The sequence below is a fragment of the Dendrobates tinctorius genome, unplaced genomic scaffold, assembly GCF_039654945.1.
Source record: "Dendrobates tinctorius isolate UK_male_01 unplaced genomic scaffold, ASM3965494v1 ptg000162l, whole genome shotgun sequence".
In the NCBI taxonomy this organism is placed as follows: domain Eukaryota; kingdom Metazoa; phylum Chordata; class Amphibia; order Anura; family Dendrobatidae; genus Dendrobates; species Dendrobates tinctorius.
Window position 1 is genome coordinate 32,675,667 of NW_027361829.1, and position 19,390 is coordinate 32,695,056.

The window sequence follows — 19,390 nt, forward strand, 5'->3', positions numbered from 1 at the left end:
CTGTAACAAATAATGGTGGGTGATTATTTTCTAGCCAGACTGAGCACTTTTCATCATTTATCATAAAGGGCAGCCTGGTTGCTCAATGGTTAGCACTGTAGCTTTGCAGCACTGGGGTCTTGAGTTAAAATCAGGGCCGGACACTGACAGCTTGGGGCCCCTGTGCAAGAAATGTGTCTGAGGCCCCCCTCCCTGCCGGGTACGCTGCCTATGATGAGGGCAATATGAACCCCTGGAGCCTTGGACTCTGAGAAACAAGCCAGATCACCCTCATTATTACCGCCCTGCAAGCAGAGGTGTACATAGCAATCACAGGGCCTCGTTGCAAAATTCCTATTTGGTCCCCAACACCTCTGAAAAGTATATATATTTATATTTTTTCACTGAGATGGACATTTATATACTGTACTGTATGTGTAATATATATACATATACTGTAAATATACAGTGTATATATATATATATATATATATATATATATATATATATACACACTAGCTGAAGAGCCCGGCGCTGCCCGGGCATAGTAACTAACTGTGGATAGTTATAACAAATTATAATTATCCTCCATCCCATAGTCCCGTGCCCATATACCCGTCATACATATCCTCCATCCCATAGTCCCGTGCCCATATACCCAACATATCCTCCATCCCATAGTCGAGTGCCCATATACCCATCACACATCCTCCATCCCATAGTCCCATGCCCATATACCCATCATACATATTCGCCATCCCATAGTCGAGTGCCCATATACCCATCACACATCCTCCATCCCATAGTCCCATGCCCATATACCCATCACACATCCTCCATCCCATAGTCCCATGCCCATATACCCATCATACATATTCGCCATCCCATAGTTGAGTGCCCATATACCCATCACACATCCTTCATCTCATAGTCCCATGCCCATATACCCATCATACATATCCTCTATCCCATAGTCCTGTGCCCATATACCCATCATACATATCCGCCATCCCATAGTCCCGTGCCCATATACCCGTCATACATATCCTCCATTCCATAGTCCAGTGCCCATATACCCATCACACATCCTCCATCCCATAGTCCCGTGCCCATATACCCGGCATACATATCCTCCATCCCATAGTCCAGTGCCCATACACCCTTCACACATCCTCCATCCCATAGTCAACCATTATGACATCATAATGAGCGGCGGGGCTTGCAACTTATCGTCGCCATGGCAACCATTATGACATCATAATGAGGGGCGGGGCTTGATACACACACACACTTTTTCCCCATTATGTAGATAGGGGCAAAATTGTTTGGTGAATTGAAACGCGCGGGATTAAAATTTCGCCTCACAACATAGCCTAGGACACTCTCGGGGTCCAGACGTGTGACTGTGCCAAATTTTGTGGCTGTAGCTGCGACGGTGCGGATGCCAATCCCGGACATACATACATACACACACTTGAGCTTTATATATTAGATATATATAAAAAGTTGAGGCAGCACACCATAGATCAATTATAAAGTGCCATTTAATGGCCCATGTGGCAACGTTTTGGTCCATAAGTGTGAGTGGCCAATAAATAACACCTTATAGCTGATCTATGGCAGGGGTCTCAAACTTGGCAGAGTAAATGGGCCACACATGAAAAAAATTTAAGCTGGTGGCCGAATTCCTTTCAAACTTAATACAGTACAAAATTATTGTTAAACAATTGTTTATTTGAACTACTATGACAATTCTATATTACTGTACTATAATACTGCTAGGTTTAAACTTATGTAGGGGCAGTTACAGCACAGGTATGGGGGCTGTGCACCTGTATGTAGGGGCAGTTACAGTGTAGTTATGGGGGCTGTGCACCTGTATGTAGGGGCAGTTATAGCACAGGTATGGGGGCAGTGCACCTGTATGTAGGGGCAGTTACAGGACAGGTATGGGGGCAGTGCACCTGTATGTACGGGGCAGTTACAGCACAGGTATGGGGGCTCTGTACCTGTAGGTATGGGGGCTGTGCTCCTGTATGTAGGGGCAATTACAGCACAGGTATGGGGGGCTCTGTACCTGTATGTAGGGGCAGTTACAGCACAGGTATTGGGGCTCTGTATCTGTCTGTAGGGGCAGTTACAGTGCAGGTATGGCGGCAGTGCACCTGTATGTAGGGGCAGTTATAGCACAGGTATGGGGGCAGTGCACCTGTATGTAGGGGCAGTTATAGCACAGGTATGGGGGCTCTGTACCTGTATGTAGGGGCAGTTACAGCACAGGTATGGAGGCTCTGTACCTGTATGTAGGGGCAGTTACAGCACAGGTATGGGGGCTGTGCACCTGTATGTAGGGGCAGTTACAGTGTAGTTATGGGGGCTGTGCACCTGTATGTAGGGGCAGTTACAGTGCAGGTATGGCGGCAGTGCACCTGTATGTAGGGGCAGTTACAGGACAGGTATGGGGGCAGTGCACCTGTATGTACGGGGCAGTTACAGCACAGGTATGGGGGCTCTGTATCTGTCTGTAGGGGCAGTTACAGTGCAGGTATGGCGGCAGTGCACCTGTATGTAGGGGCAGTTATAGCACAGGTATGGGGGCAGTGCACCTGTATGTAGGGGCAGTTATAGCACAGGTATGGGGGCTCTGTACCTGTATGTAGGGGCAGTTACAGCACAGGTATTGGGGCTCTGTATCTGTCTGTAGGGGCAGTTACAGCACAGGTATGGGGGCAGTGCACCTGTATGTAGGGGCAGTTACAGGACAGGTATGGGGGCAGTGCACCTGTATGTACGGGGCAGTTACAGCACAGGTATGGGGGCTCTGTACCTGTAGGTATGGGGGCTGTGCTCCTGTATGTAGGGGCAATTACAGCACAGGTATGGGGGGCTCTGTACCTGTATGTAGGGGCAGTTACAGCACAGGTATTGGGGCTCTGTATCTGTCTGTAGGGGCAGTTACAGTGCAGGTATGGCGGCAGTGCACCTGTATGTAGGGGCAGTTATAGCACAGGTATGGCGGCAGTGCACCTGTATGTAGGGGCAGTTATAGCACAGGTATGGGGGCTCTGTACCTGTATGTAGGGGCAGTTACAGCACAGGTATGGAGGCTCTGTACCTGTATGTAGGGGCAGTTACAGCACAGGTATGGGGGCTGTGCACCTGTATGTAGGGGCAGTTACAGTGTAGTTATGGGGGCTGTGCACCTGTATGTAGGGGCAGTTACAGTGCAGGTATGGCGGCAGTGCACCTGTATGTAGGGGCAGTTACAGGACAGGTATGGGGGCAGTGCACCTGTATGTACGGGGCAGTTACAGCACAGGTATGGGGGCTCTGTATCTGTCTGTAGGGGCAGTTACAGTGCAGGTATGGCGGCAGTGCACCTGTATGTAGGGGCAGTTATAGCACAGGTATGGGGGCAGTGCACCTGTATGTAGGGGCAGTTATAGCACAGGTATGGGGGCTCTGTACCTGTATGTAGGGGCAGTTACAGCACAGGTATTGGGGCTCTGTATCTGTCTGTAGGGGCAGTTACAGTGCAGGTATGGCGGCAGTGCACCTGTATGTAGGGGCAGTTATAGCACAGGTATGGGGGCAGTGCACCTGTATGTAGGGGCAGTTATAGCACAGGTATGGGGGCTCTGTACCTGTATGTAGGGGCAGTTACAGCACAGGTATGGAGGCTCTGTACCTGTATGTAGGGGCAGTTACAGCACAGGTATGGGGGCTGTGCACCTGTATGTAGGGGCAGTTACAGTGTAGTTATGGGGGCTGTGCACCTGTATGTAGGGGCAGTTACAGTGCAGGTATGGCGGCAGTGCACCTGTATGTAGGGGCAGTTATAGCACAGGTATGGGGGCAGTGCACCTGTATGTAGGGGCAGTTACAGGACAGGTATGGGGGCAGTGCACCTGTATGTACGGGGCAGTTACAGCACAGGTATGGGGGCTCTGTACCTGTAGGTATGGGGGCTGTGCTCCTGTATGTAGGGGCAATTACAGCACAGGTATGGGGGGCTCTGTACCTGTATGTAGGGGCAGTTACAGCACAGGTATTGGGGCTCTGTATCTGTCTGTAGGGGCAGTTACAGTGCAGGTATGGCGGCAGTGCACCTGTATGTAGGGGCAGTTATAGCACAGGTATGGGGGCAGTGCACCTGTATGTAGGGGCAGTTATAGCACAGGTATGGGGGCTCTGTACCTGTATGTAGGGGCAGTTACAGCACAGGTATGGAGGCTCTGTACCTGTATGTAGGGGCAGTTACAGCACAGGTATGGGGGCTGTGCACCTGTATGTAGGGGCAGTTACAGTGTAGTTATGGGGGCTGTGCACCTGTATGTAGGGGCAGTTACAGTGCAGGTATGGCGGCAGTGCACCTGTATGTAGGGGCAGTTACAGGACAGGTATGGGGGCAGTGCACCTGTATGTACGGGGCAGTTACAGCACAGGTATGGGGGCTCTGTACCTGTAGGTATGGGGGCTGTGCTCCTGTATGTAGGGGCAATTACAGCACAGGTATGGGGGGCTCTGTACCTGTATGTAGGGGCAGTTACAGCACAGGTATTGGGGCTCTGTATCTGTCTGTAGGGGCAGTTACAGTGCAGGTATGGCGGCAGTGCACCTGTATGTAGGGGCAGTTATAGCACAGGTATGGGGGCAGTGCACCTGTATGTAGGGGCAGTTATAGCACAGGTATGGGGGCTCTGTACCTGTATGTAGGTGCAGTTACAGCACAGGTATGGAGGCTCTGTACCTGTATGTAGGGGCAGTTACAGCACAGGTATGGGGGCTGTGCACCTGTATGTAGGGGCAGTTACAGTGTAGTTATGGGGGCTGTGCACCTGTATGTAGGGGCAGTTACAGTGCAGGTATGGCGGCAGTGCACCTGTATGTAGGGGCAGTTATAGCACAGGTATGGGGGCAGTGCACCTGTATGTAGGGGCAGTTACAGGACAGGTATGGGGGCAGTGCACCTGTATGTACGGGGCAGTTACAGCACAGGTATGGGGGCTCTGTACCTGTAGGTATGGGGGCTGTGCTCCTGTATGTAGGGGCAATTACAGCACAGGTATGGGGGGCTCTGTACCTGTATGTAGGGGCAGTTACAGCACAGGTATTGGGGCTCTGTATCTGTCTGTAGGGGCAGTTACAGTGCAGGTATGGCGGCAGTGCACCTGTATGTAGGGGCAGTTATAGCACAGGTATGGGGGCAGTGCACCTGTATGTAGGGGCAGTTATAGCACAGGTATGGGGGCTCTGTACCTGTATGTAGGGGCAGTTACAGCACAGGTATGGAGGCTCTGTACCTGTATGTAGGGGCAGTTACAGCACAGGTATAGGGGCTGTGCACCTGTATGTAAGGGCAGTTACAGGACAGGTATGGGGGCAGTGCACCTGTATGTACGGGGCAGTTACAGCACAGGTATGGGGGCAGTGCACCTGTATGTAGGGGCAGTTACAGGACAGGTATGGGGGCAGTGCACCTGTATGTACGGGGCAGTTACAGCACAGGTATGGGGGCTCTGTACCTGTAGGTATGGGGGCTGTGCTCCTGTATGTAGGGGCAATTACAGCACAGGTATGGGGGGCTCTGTACCTGTATGTAGGGGCAGTTACAGCACAGGTATTGGGGCTCCTCTGTATCTGTCTGTAGGGGCAGTTACAGTGCAGGTATGGCGGCAGTGCACCTGTATGTAGGGGCAGTTATAGCACAGGTATGGGGGCAGTGCACCTGTATGTAGGGGCAGTTATAGCACAGGTATGGGGGCTCTGTACCTGTATGTAGGGGCAGTTACAGCACAGGTATGGAGGCTCTGTACCTGTATGTAGGGGCAGTTACAGCACAGGTATGGGGGCTGTGCACCTGTATGTAGGGGCAGTTACAGTGTAGTTATGGGGGCTGTGCACCTGTATGTAGGGGCAGTTACAGTGCAGGTATGGCGGCAGTGCACCTGTATGTAGGGGCAGTTACAGGACAGGTATGGGGGCAGTGCACCTGTATGTACGGGGCAGTTACAGCACAGGTATGGGGGCTCTGTATCTGTCTGTAGGGGCAGTTACAGTGCAGGTATGGCGGCAGTGCACCTGTATGTAGGGGCAGTTATAGCACAGGTATGGGGGCAGTGCACCTGTATGTAGGGGCAGTTATAGCACAGGTATGGGGGCTCTGTACCTGTATGTAGGGGCAGTTACAGCACAGGTATTGGGGCTCTGTATCTGTCTGTAGGGGCAGTTACAGTGCAGGTATGGCGGCAGTGCACCTGTATGTAGGGGCAGTTATAGCACAGGTATGGGGGCAGTGCACCTGTATGTAGGGGCAGTTATAGCACAGGTATGGGGGCTCTGTACCTGTATGTAGGGGCAGTTACAGCACAGGTATGGAGGCTCTGTACCTGTATGTAGGGGCAGTTACAGCACAGGTATGGGGGCTGTGCACCTGTATGTAGGGGCAGTTACAGTGTAGTTATGGGGGCTGTGCACCTGTATGTAGGGGCAGTTACAGTGCAGGTATGGCGGCAGTGCACCTGTATGTAGGGGCAGTTATAGCACAGGTATGGGGGCAGTGCACCTGTATGTAGGGGCAGTTACAGGACAGGTATGGGGGCAGTGCACCTGTATGTACGGGGCAGTTACAGCACAGGTATGGGGGCTCTGTACCTGTAGGTATGGGGGCTGTGCTCCTGTATGTAGGGGCAATTACAGCACAGGTATGGGGGGCTCTGTACCTGTATGTAGGGGCAGTTACAGCACAGGTATTGGGGCTCTGTATCTGTCTGTAGGGGCAGTTACAGTGCAGGTATGGCGGCAGTGCACCTGTATGTAGGGGCAGTTATAGCACAGGTATGGGGGCAGTGCACCTGTATGTAGGGGCAGTTATAGCACAGGTATGGGGGCTCTGTACCTGTATGTAGGGGCAGTTACAGCACAGGTATGGAGGCTCTGTACCTGTATGTAGGGGCAGTTACAGCACAGGTATGGGGGCTGTGCACCTGTATGTGAGGGCAGTTACAGTGTAGTTATGGGGGCTGTGCACCTGTATGTAGGGGCAGTTACAGTGCAGGTATGGCGGCAGTGCACCTGTATGTACGGGGCAGTTACAGCACAGGTATGGGGGCTCTGTACCTGTAGGTATGGGGGCTGTGCTCCTGTATGTAGGGGCAATTACAGCACAGGTATGGGGGGCTCTGTACCTGTATGTAGGGGCAGTTACAGCACAGGTATTGGGGCTCTGTATCTGTCTGTAGGGGCAGTTACAGTGCAGGTATGGCGGCAGTGCACCTGTATGTAGGGGCAGTTATAGCACAGGTATGGGGGCAGTGCACCTGTATGTAGGGGCAGTTATAGCACAGGTATGGGGGCTCTGTACCTGTATGTAGGTGCAGTTACAGCACAGGTATGGAGGCTCTGTACCTGTATGTAGGGGCAGTTACAGCACAGGTATGGGGGCTGTGCACCTGTATGTAGGGGCAGTTACAGTGTAGTTATGGGGGCTGTGCACCTGTATGTAGGGGCAGTTACAGTGCAGGTATGGCGGCAGTGCACCTGTATGTAGGGGCAGTTATAGCACAGGTATGGGGGCAGTGCACCTGTATGTAGGGGCAGTTACAGGACAGGTATGGGGGCAGTGCACCTGTATGTACGGGGCAGTTACAGCACAGGTATGGGGGCTCTGTACCTGTAGGTATGGGGGCTGTGCTCCTGTATGTAGGGGCAATTACAGCACAGGTATGGGGGGCTCTGTACCTGTATGTAGGGGCAGTTACAGCACAGGTATTGGGGCTCTGTATCTGTCTGTAGGGGCAGTTACAGTGCAGGTATGGCGGCAGTGCACCTGTATGTAGGGGCAGTTATAGCACAGGTATGGGGGCAGTGCACCTGTATGTAGGGGCAGTTATAGCACAGGTATGGGGGCTCTGTACCTGTATGTAGGGGCAGTTACAGCACAGGTATGGAGGCTCTGTACCTGTATGTAGGGGCAGTTACAGCACAGGTATGGGGGCTGTGCACCTGTATGTAAGGGCAGTTACAGGACAGGTATGGGGGCAGTGCACCTGTATGTACGGGGCAGTTACAGCACAGGTATGGGGGCAGTGCACCTGTATGTAGGGGCAGTTACAGGACAGGTATGGGGGCAGTGCACCTGTATGTACGGGGCAGTTACAGCACAGGTATGGGGGCTCTGTACCTGTAGGTATGGGGGCTGTGCTCCTGTATGTAGGGGCAATTACAGCACAGGTATGGGGGGCTCTGTACCTGTATGTAGGGGCAGTTACAGCACAGGTATGGGGGCTGTGCACCTGTATGTAGGGGCAGTTACAGGACAGGTATGGGGGCAGTGCACCTGTATGTACGGGGCAGTTACAGCACAGGTATGGGGGCTCTGTACCTGTAGGTATGGGGGCTGTGCTCCTGTAAGTAGGGGCAATTACAGCACAGGTATGGGGGGCTCTGTACCTGTATGTAGGGGCAGTTACAGCACAGGTATTGGGGCTCTGTATCTGTCTGTAGGGGCAGTTACAGTTCAGGTATGGCGGCAGTGCACCTGTATGTAGGGGCAGTTACAGCACAGGTATGGAGGCTCTGTACCTGTATGTAGGGGCAGTTATAGCACAGGTATGGAGGCTCTGTACCTGTATGTAAGGGCAGTTACAGCACAGGTATGGAGGCTCTGTACCTTTTATGACCACAGCACACACATACACAATGCTGACAGACCCCACTGATCGGACAGTCGTCGCCTATAGAGCGGTGTGACAACCTCTGCAGTGAGCCTGCTGTGATGAGAAGCTGATTTGCTCCTGCTCCGTCCACAGCCAGAACTTTACATCCAGTCACTAATCCCGACAGTGAGCGGCAGCACAGCTCTGCAGGAGCAGCACAGGTGAGACATTGCAGGCGGGTAACACAAGCGCGCAGTTATTAACCCCTCCATAGCCGCCCCCACTGTATAACATGGAGCAGTCCACAGCCGACACCAGCACACAGCGCTGTATAAAATGTACCTGAGTTCTCTCACACACACGCTGGGAGAAAGCTGCAAACTGCTCCCACAGGACCTGCAGTGATGACAGTCATGTGATCAGTCACATGGGAGGGAGGAGTAACGAGATGAGATGTTTTTGTTGTGAAGAGGTTGTTGGAGTCTAGTCACAACGGAGCAGCACACTCCTCTCTAGCATGAAACATGTGGGGCACCGCGGGCCGCTGATGCCTGCCTCAGGGGCCCAGCATCGGCCGCGTGTTTGAGACCCCTGATCTATGGTGTGCTGAGTCAACTTTTTTTATTTATCTGGAAGAACTGGTATGTACCTATGAGGCTTTCCACCGTATACCCACTTGTGTTGCTTTTTACTTTTTTATATATATATTAGCTGAAGAGCCCGGCGTTGTCTGGGCATAGTAACCCACTGTGGTTAGTTATAACAAATTATAATCATTATATTGCACATAAAAACCGTGCATCTAATCCTATCCTGTGTAATACTGACTGCTGAGCCGTGTATCTAATCCTATTCTGTGTGATACTGTCTGCTGAGCCGTGTATCTAATACTATTCTATGTGATACTGTGTGCTGAGCTGCGTATCTAATCCTATCCTGTGTGCTACTGTCTGCTGAGCCATGTATCTATTCCTATCCTGTGTGATACTGACTGCTGAGCTGTGTATCTAATCCTCTCCTGTGTGATAGTGACTGCTGAGCCGTGTACCTAATCCTATCCTGTGTGATACTGGGCGCCCCCTGCAGTCTGTGTCAGAGGGTGGTCTGGGTTGGCACGGTAACAAATTGTGATATTTCCAGCTTTACAGAAGGACGATAACACCATAGAAATGATAAGAATAATAGGCCTCAGGTACAACAACTGTCTACAAAGAAAACTGTTGCTGATAGCAACTAATCACAGCTCATTTTTCATCTTTTAAACAGCTCTGGGACAGCGTGGTGAGTTTTGAGTGGCGACTTTTGTGTTTCGACTTTTATGTGGCGAGGTTGGTGTATGTGTGGTGAAATGTGTGCTGAGGGTGGTATATGAGCTGAAGCACGTGGTAGTGTGTGGCGCATTTTGTGTGTGTGTTCATATCCCCGTGTGTGGTGAGTATCCCATGTCAGGGCCCCACCTTAGCAACTGTATGGTATATAGTCTTTGGCGCCATCGCTCTCATTCTTTAAGTCCCCCTTGTTCACATCTGGCAGCTGTCAATCTGCCTCCAACACTTTTCCTTTCACTTTTTCCCCATTATGTAGATAGGGGCAAAATTGTTTGGTGAATTGGAACGCGCAGGGTTAAAATTTCGTCTCACAGCATAGCCTCTCGGGGTCCAGACGTGTGACTGTGCAAAATTTTGTGGCTGTAGCTACGACGGTGCAGATGCCAATGCATACATACACTTTTACCCCATTATGTAGATAGGAGCAAAATTGTTTGGTGAATTGGAACGCGCGGAGTTAAAATTTCGCCTCACAACATAGCATATGACACTCTCGGGGTCCAGACGTGTGACTGTGCCAAATTTTGTGGCTGTAGCTGCGACGGTGCGGATGTCAATTCCGGACATACATACATACATACACACATCCACATTGAGCTTTACATATTAGATATATACGGTATATATATATATCGGTTTGCATGCGGTTCTGCTAGTTCCAGCGCAGTCATACTTGAAGTCAGGTGACAACTAGTGTCTGCTGTCAGTGAATAAACACTGCAGACGCGGCTGACACTCATTGGCACATGGCAGCAAATGTGCAAATGCCTCCTCATGGTTACGTGATTACTTCTGGAACCTGTAAAGACCAACCATGTATATATTATATTATGTGTCTGGTGTCTGTTATCATCTGGTATCTGCTCTATTCATTGACTATGGAAATGGAAATAGCCGAGCGCAGCGCTCAGCAGCTCTATAGATAATGAATAGAGCAGAGACCAAGCATCGACTCCATCTAGGACGAGACTGCAGACCCCTGTTCTCAGAATCTCTGGGGGGCCAGTGGTCAAATCCCCAGTGATCAGCAAGTTATCCATGATCCGATGGATCACACATACATTGTACATGTACCATGCATACATATACCGTACATACATACACATACCGTACATACACACACATCATACATACACTGTACATACATATACCATACAAACACATGCACACATATACCGTACATACACACAGTTATATACACATATAGTATACACATACCGTACAGCTCTGGCAAAAATTAAGAGACCACTGCACAGTTTTATTAAAATCAGCTTCTCTACATGTCTGACAACCATTCCATTCCAGAGTCAGTTGAATTCCAACCAGAGTACACCTCATTCTACTTAATCTGCTTCTGATTAGGTGACCACTTGAACCAAATCTTATTTAACGAAGGAAAGTATAAAAAAAGCCCTGCTGTGGTGTTCACAATCCTCTTGCAGTAGGACAAGCTGGATGGCAAAACTAGTGCTAGTAATATCCCAAAAGATGCAGGATAGGAAAAAAAGTGGTCAGACAATCCGAGCAGCGAATCACTATGAACAATTACTATTACAGTGGTCATTATTCGAGGCATTTCGAAGTTTCACAGAACTCCTTTCTCAGGAAAAAAACAGATGCAAGTATCATGAAAATGTTCTTAAATAGGAAAAACAGTACACTTGTCATTCAGGTGCTCGGCGTCTAAAAGGTCACCTGATTCAAAAGGATGTCAAAGCTCATTGCTTGAAGACATGATAGACAATAGACAAAATATATATAAATTTCTGTTATAAAATTATTATAATACTTGAATTATAAAATTACTAATATCTATTAATCTCTTTATTAACAGTAATCAGCGAAAAAAAATATTAAAAGAAAATTTAAAAAGAAAAGGATAAGAACCTCCAAAAACGGGGGGAAAAAAGGAGAGCTGCCTTACAAGGAGAAAATCCTCTCAAGAGAGCCACCATGAAACCACACAAACAACGTCAAATCCAACAACATGTATAGAAAAACAAACTTATACCATGAAATTTCTGAATAAAATATTCTTTCAAAACACATTTTTTGGTCTTATTTCAATATATATTATTGCACAGTTCTTGCTGGAAGATAAAATTTGCATAAAAATTGATTTGCAGCGTGGATTGTCTGACCACTTTTTTTCCTATCCTGCATCTTCTACGTCGGTCCCTCGTGGATCTGTGGTTTCTGCAGCAGCGAATCCTCCATGCTTATTACAAGCTCCATCTGGTGAGTGTATTATTTTTAAATTGATATACTTACACTGGATAATGCACTATTGCGCTATTTCTCTTCAATAGTATCCCTAGTAATATCCCAAGAGTAATAGAAATGAAAAAATAACTTTCAACCATGCCAAAGAAGTTGAAAAGAAAAGTCTTAAGTAAGGAAAAGAAGGGCTCAATTACGGCTTTAATAGCAGAGGGATACAGTGAGCGTCTTGTTGCCTCCATCCTTAAAATTTCTAAGACAGCAGTCCATTACAACAAGGTCAAGCAGAAGACATTGGGGACAACAAAGCTATAGACCGGCAGAGGGCAAAAATGACGCTCCACTAACCGGGATGACCGTCATCTTATTCAAATGTCACTCAGCAACCCAGGATGACATCAAGTGACCTACAAAAGGAATGGCAAATGGCAGCTGGAGTGAAATGCACGGCAAGAACAGTTCATAACAGGCTCCTAGAGACAGGACTAAAGTCATGTAAAGCTAGAAAAAAGCCTTTCAGCAATGAGAAGCAAAGTAGAACCAGGCTGAAGTTTGCCAAAGACCATAAGGATTGGACCACAGAGGACTGGAGTATGGTAAATGTTATCTGATGAGTGTAATTTTCAGTTTTGTCCAACACCTGGTCATCTAATGCTTTGACAGAGACCTGGAGAGGCGTACAAGCCACAGTGTTTGCACCCACTGTGAAATTTGGTGGAGGATCGGTGATGATTTGGGGATGCTTCAGCAAGGCTGGAATTGGGTAGGTTAATCTTTGCAAAGGATGTATGAATCAAGCCACATACAAGGTTAACTTGGATGATTCCTTCTGCTCAGGCAACATTGCCCAACTCTGAGGACTGGTTTTTCCATCAGGACAATGCGCCATACCACATAGCTAGGTCAATCAATGTGTGGCATTAGGTCACCCAAAAGCAGTGTGAAAGACTGGTGGAAAGTATGCAAAGACGCATGAAAGCTGTGATTAAAAATGATGGTTATTCCACAAAATATTGATTTCTGAACTCTTCCTGAGTTAAAACATTAGTATTGTTGTTTCTAAATGATTATGAACTTGTTTTCTTAGCATTATTTGAGGTCTGCAAGCACTGCATTTTTTTGTTCTTTTGACCATTTCTCATTTTCTGAAAAGAAATACAAAATTTAGTGCTTGGAAATTCGAAGACATGTTGTCAGTAGTTTATAGAATAAAAGAGTAATTTACATTTTACTCAAAAATATACCTACAGTGCCTTGCGAAAGTATTCGGCCCCTTGGAACTTTTCAACCTTTTCCCACATATCATGCTTCAAACATAAAGATACCAAATGTAAATTTTTGGTGAAGAATCAACAACAAGTGGGACACAATTTTGAAGTTGAATGAAATTTATTGGTTATTTTAAATTTTTGTGGAAATTCAAAAACTGAAAAGTGGGGCATGCAATATTATTCAGCCCCTTTAACTTAATACTTTGTTGTGCCACCTTTTGCTGCGATTACAGCTGCAAGTCATTTTGAGTATGTTTCTATCAGTTTTGTACGTCGAGAGACAGAAATTCTTGCCCATTCTTCCTTGGCAAACAGCTCGAGCTCAGTGAGGTTTGATGGAGATCGTTTGTGTACAGCAGTTTTCAGCTCTTTCCACAGATTCTCAATTGGATTCAGGTCTGGACTTTGACTTGGCCATTCTAACACCTGGATACGTTTATTTGTGAACCATTCCATTGTAGATTTTGCTTTATGTTTGGGATCATTGTCTTGTTGGAAGACAAATCTCCGTCCCAGTCTCAGGTCTTTTGAAGACTCCCAACAGGTTTTCTTCAAGAATGGTCCTGTATTTGGCTGCATTTATCTTTCCATCTTCCCATCAATTTTAACCATCTTCCCTGTCCCTGCTGAAGAAAAGCAGGTCCAAACCATGATTCTGCCTCCACCATGTTTGACAGTGGGGATGGTGTGTTCAGGGTGATGAGCTGTGTTGCCTTTACGCCAAACATATTGTTTGGCATTGTTGCCAAAAAGTTTGATTTTGGTTTCATCTGACCAGAGCACCTTCTTCCACTTGTTTGGTGTGTCTCCCAGGTGGCTTGTTGCAAACTTTAAAAGACACTTTTTATGTATATCTTTGATAAATGGCTTTCTTCTTGCCACTCTTCCATAAAGGACAGATTTGTGCAGTGTATATGACTGATTGTTGTCCTATGGACAGACTGTCCCACCTCAGCTGTAGATCTTTGCAGTTCATCCAGAGTAATCATGGACCTGTTGGCTGCATCTCTGATCAGTCTTCCCCTTGTTTGAGATTAAAGTTTAGAAGGATGGCCGGGTTATGGTAGATTTGCAATAGTATGATACTCCTTTCCATTTCAATATGATCGCTTGCACAGTGCTCCTTGAGATGTTTAAAGTTTTGGAAATCATTTTGTACCCAAATCCAGTTTTAAACTTCTCCACAACTGTATCACGGACCTGCCTGTTGTGTTCCTTGGTCTTCATGATGCTCTCTGTGCATCAAACAGAATCCTGAGACTATCACAGAGCAGGTGCATTTATACGGAGACTTGATTACACACAGGTGGATTATATTTATCATCAATAGTAATTTAGGACAACATTGGATCATTCAGAGATCCATAATGAACTTCTGGAGTGAGTTTGTTGCACTGAAAGTAAAGGGGCCGAATAATATTGCACATCCCACTTTTCAGTTTTTGAATTTCCAGAAAAATTTTAAATAACCAATAAATTTCATTCAACTTCACAATTGTGTCCCACTTGTTGATTCTTCACCAAAAATTTACATTTGGTATCTTTATGTTTGAAGCATGAAATGTGGGAAAAGGTTCAAAAGTGAAAGAGAAAAATCAGACAAACTGAAAATTTTGCAGTGGTTTCTTAATTTTTGCCAGAGCTGTACATACACAGATGTGCAGACACATACATACACACATAGATACATACATATACATATTCTGTACATAGATACACACACATACAGTACATACACACACATAGATACACAAATGGACACACACATACATAGATACACACATATGCTATACACAGTGACAGATACACATTTATACTGTACATACATAGACACACATAGACACACACACATATACATAGATACACACATTCATATACCGCACATACATACACACATACATACATTGACTTTTGGGGGCCCACTTTTCACCTGCATAAAAATGTTACACTACCCTCCTTCAAAAATTTACCTATATCTCTTTATAGTAATAAACTGGGTAGTTTGGTTAATGAATGATGAGATGCTGTTTTTTTCTGTACAGAGTGAATCAAGTGAATTATGCCAAGTACTGCCCATACAGTGGAGTTGGAAGCCCAGCTCTGCAAAGGGGCCCACCGGTGAATTCCCCTGTTCCCCTATGGGCCAGGCCGAGCCTGTGTACAGATACAAACACACACACTAATGTATATGATCAGATGAGCCCTGGGGGAGGTTGGCCTCATAGTGCAGAGATCAGCTGAACAAGGCTGCAGAACCCATTGTGTGGGATGTGAGACAGCAGAGAGGACAGAGATCAGTCCCCTGCTGCTGCCGTGTTGTCCCGTGTAGTGAGCCTTCTCCCCCGACCTCTTCTCTGAGATGCTGCAGCCTGCTGGGATCGGAGCAGTGGAGGGAGCAGAATACACACTGTAAGTCCTGCAATTCCTCCACTGTTGTCCCCAGGGTGCTGTGCGGCCTAGGCCCCCTAACTACAGGTGAGTACTCACCATTGGGATGCGCCATGCAGTAGAACAGAGACAGCAGCCAGTGAACGTTCTCCTCAGTCTGGTGAGGAAAGCATTCATTGGCCAGCATCTCTCCCTGCATGACACGCCCCCATTTTGAACTTCTGCACTCTGCGCGCCACTCTCTCCCCTGCTCTGGATATTCGCATGATTATGGGAGGGAGTGAAAGGGGCCACTCTGCTGCATGACACCAGGCCCCTCTCAGTCCCACCTGCAATCTTGACTAAGTGGCCCAAAAGCCCCATAGCGGCTGCATACACTTCCGCTATGGGCAGTGTGCCCCTGCCTGCAGGGGCCCCCTCCACCTTCGGGCCCCAATTCAGTTGCAACGGTTGAATTGGCAGTATGTCCACTCCTGGTTATAATCCCATCAAGGACAACATCTGCAAGAAGTTTGAATATTCTCCCTATGTTTGCGTGGGTTTCCTCCTGGTTCTCCGGTTTCCTTGAGAAATGACATTGAAAATAGTGAATCTAGATTGTGAGCCCCAATGGGGACACTGCCGATAATGTCTGTAAAAGGCTGTGGAATTAATGGCGCTATATAATTGATTAAAAATTAAAAAATAAATAAATAAGGCAGCGTAATCCACTAAGTGATATTGCAGCGACTGCACCACTAGCAATTTGAATAGCTAGGAGTTGAGTTGAAATGGCTGGAACAGTATTGCTGTTTCCTGGCCACACAATTAGGACTAGATAGCTGAAGATAAGACAAAGAAGCAATAAATGTAGCATTAAATGATTATAACTACACCGACCAGGTACTTCTTGATTATGTGGCCTGGCTGCCAGAAAAACGTTAATGTAAAGAAGGAGTAGGAAGACCACTTGAGCCTTGCTACTATTGCTGGCCGCAGTGGTGTAGTTAGTGGTTCAGCTCGGGGGGGGGGGGGGGGGGCGAAACATCTGAGTGGGCCCCTAACAGGAGGATATATCATTGGTGCAACCTGCGCAACCGCACATGGGCACAAGAGGTAAGGGGGCCCATATCTACCTCCAAAGAAGGTGCAATTTTGCATTTTTAGGAGCTCTTGGGCTGCAAAGGGCCAATATATAGTTCTTGCACAGGGGCCTTTTCTGTCTGTTTCTCCTTGTGGCCCCTAACTAGGTAATCATAATTATAGCTATGGTGGTATATTGGAACCTCAGGAGATGACCGCACTGTTATTGAAAATAAATCTTTATACAAAGACCAGCACTGATATTACCGCCTTATGGTCACACATAGTGGTAGATACCAGTCCTACAGAAGATATAAGAGATTATAGTACAGTTATAGATGGTGACTTACAGCTGACGTTTTTTCTGACGGAATCGTTCACTTTTCCTGTCTTTTCTATCTGGCCCAGACCAACATGACAACTCCTCCAGCCAGGACTTGAATGCAGAGATTACAGCAAAGATACATCTGACTTCTCACTTTTCCAGCACCGTTCACATGTAGAATCATAATCCTTGTGTCCAACCCCCTGCTCAATGCAGGATTCACTAAACCATCTCAGACAGATATCTGACCAGCCTCTGTTTGAAGACCTCCATTAAAGGAGAACTCACCACCACCTCTCGTGGCTGTCTGTTCCACTCATTGATCACCCTCACTGTCATAAAGTTTTTTTTCTAATATCTAATCTGTATCCTCTCCCTTTTAGTTTCATCCCATTGCTTCTCGTGTTTCCATGTGCAAATGTATTCCCAACCTGCACAAATTCCTCATCCTGCTGATACCCCAAATAGCCGCTGCTGTCGTATGTGTCCCTATTACTGCACCTGCTGTGCGGTACAAAAATAGAGCTCCTCTTAGTGCCCCACATACTAATGCCACCACTGTGCCCCATACATCGTAATAACGCTTCCTTTATGATCTCTAGATGGTAAAATTGCCTTCAAGAAAATATTAATTTCCTGTCCATGTGCCCTTCAAATTTTGTCCCTAGAAAGTAATAATACTCCATGTGCAACTTTTATGGTCACAATACTGAGTGCCCCTATAACAATTATGTTTAAGTGCCCACTTAATATTTAATTATGTCCCCTAAATTCCCCATGTACAACTCCCCTATATACAGTATGCTGGGCCCACAGCTCCCCTATACACAGAATGATGATCCCACAGCTCCCCAACACAAAGTATGATGATCCCACAGCTCCCCTATACAAAGTATGATGATCCCACAGAATTCCCCTATACATATAATGTCCCCACTGCTCCTCCAATACACAGTATAATTGTTCTGACACTGTGCGGTGCCCACACTAAGAGCCCCTCTGCCTGGAGGAAATTAACTTTATTCCTCCCGGCAGCTTGCTATTCCAGTCATAGTGGATGTGATGACACGGTTTCAGTCACCGCTCTGTATATAGAAAGTGACAGCTGTAACAGCACCACGACACTGACTGACAGTCGTCTCAGCACCATCTGCCACCCAGTTGCTACCCTACTGGTGTCCCTATAAATAATAATGCTTCTTAAGTGCCCACTTAATATTTAACTGAGTGCCCTCATGTACTGTAACATGGTCCCAGCATCGCACCAGTGGTATTGGGGTCTCATGACAGCAGGTGTACCATATCATGATTTGTCCGTCTGTAGTTTCAGAGTCACTGCAGACAATTATCCTGTGCCTTCAATAACTTTATAATAATAAATTAATTATGAAATTATTAAATAGAATGCAGCTCGAGGTTACTGTATCCACCACCCCAACACCCACAATACTCCCATCTACTCACATTCACATAAGAGCAGCCTGTCTCCTCTCCCCCATAATACCCCCATATTCACACAACAGCACCCTGTCTCCTCTCCCCATAATACCCCATCCTCTCACATTCACCCCCAGGGCCCTGTCTTCTCTCCCCATAATACCCCCATCCTCTCTCATTCACCCCTCAGTGCCCTATCTCCTCTTCCCATAATACCCCCATCCTCTCACATTCATCCCACTGCCCTGTCTCCTCTCCCCATAATACCCCCATCCTCTCACATTCACCCTCAGTGCCCTGTCTCCTCTCTCCCATAATAACCCCATCCTCTCACATTCACCCCCCAGTGTCCTGTCTCTTCTCCCCCATAATACCCCCATTCTCTCACATTCACCCTCAGTGCCCTGTCTCCTCTCCCCCATAATACCCCCATCCTCTCACATTCACCCCCAGTGCCCTGTCTCCTCTCCCCCATAATACCCCCATCCTCTCACATTCACCCCCAGTGCTGTCTCCTCTCCCTATAATACCCTCATCCTCTCACATTCACCCCCCAGTGCCCTGTCTCCTCTCCCCATAATACCTCCATCCTCTCACATTCACCCCCAGTGCCCTGTCTCCTCTCACCATAATGCCCCCATCCTCTCACATTCACCCACAGTGCCCTGCCTCCTCTCCCCATAAAACTCCCATCCTCTCACCCCCCAGTACCCTAGCCCACAC

General features: G+C 47.5%; 1 long non-coding RNA gene across 1 annotated transcript; it reads left to right on the forward strand.

The window, feature by feature from the left end:
* Positions 1-9,060: 9,060 nt before the first annotated feature.
* Positions 9,061-12,012, forward strand: LOC141052688 (uncharacterized). Its single transcript, XR_012220876.1, has 2 exons — positions 9,061-9,277; positions 11,799-12,012. It is a non-coding gene; the product is annotated as an uncharacterized lncRNA (long non-coding RNA).
* The last annotated feature ends 7,378 nt before the right edge of the window (positions 12,013-19,390 follow it).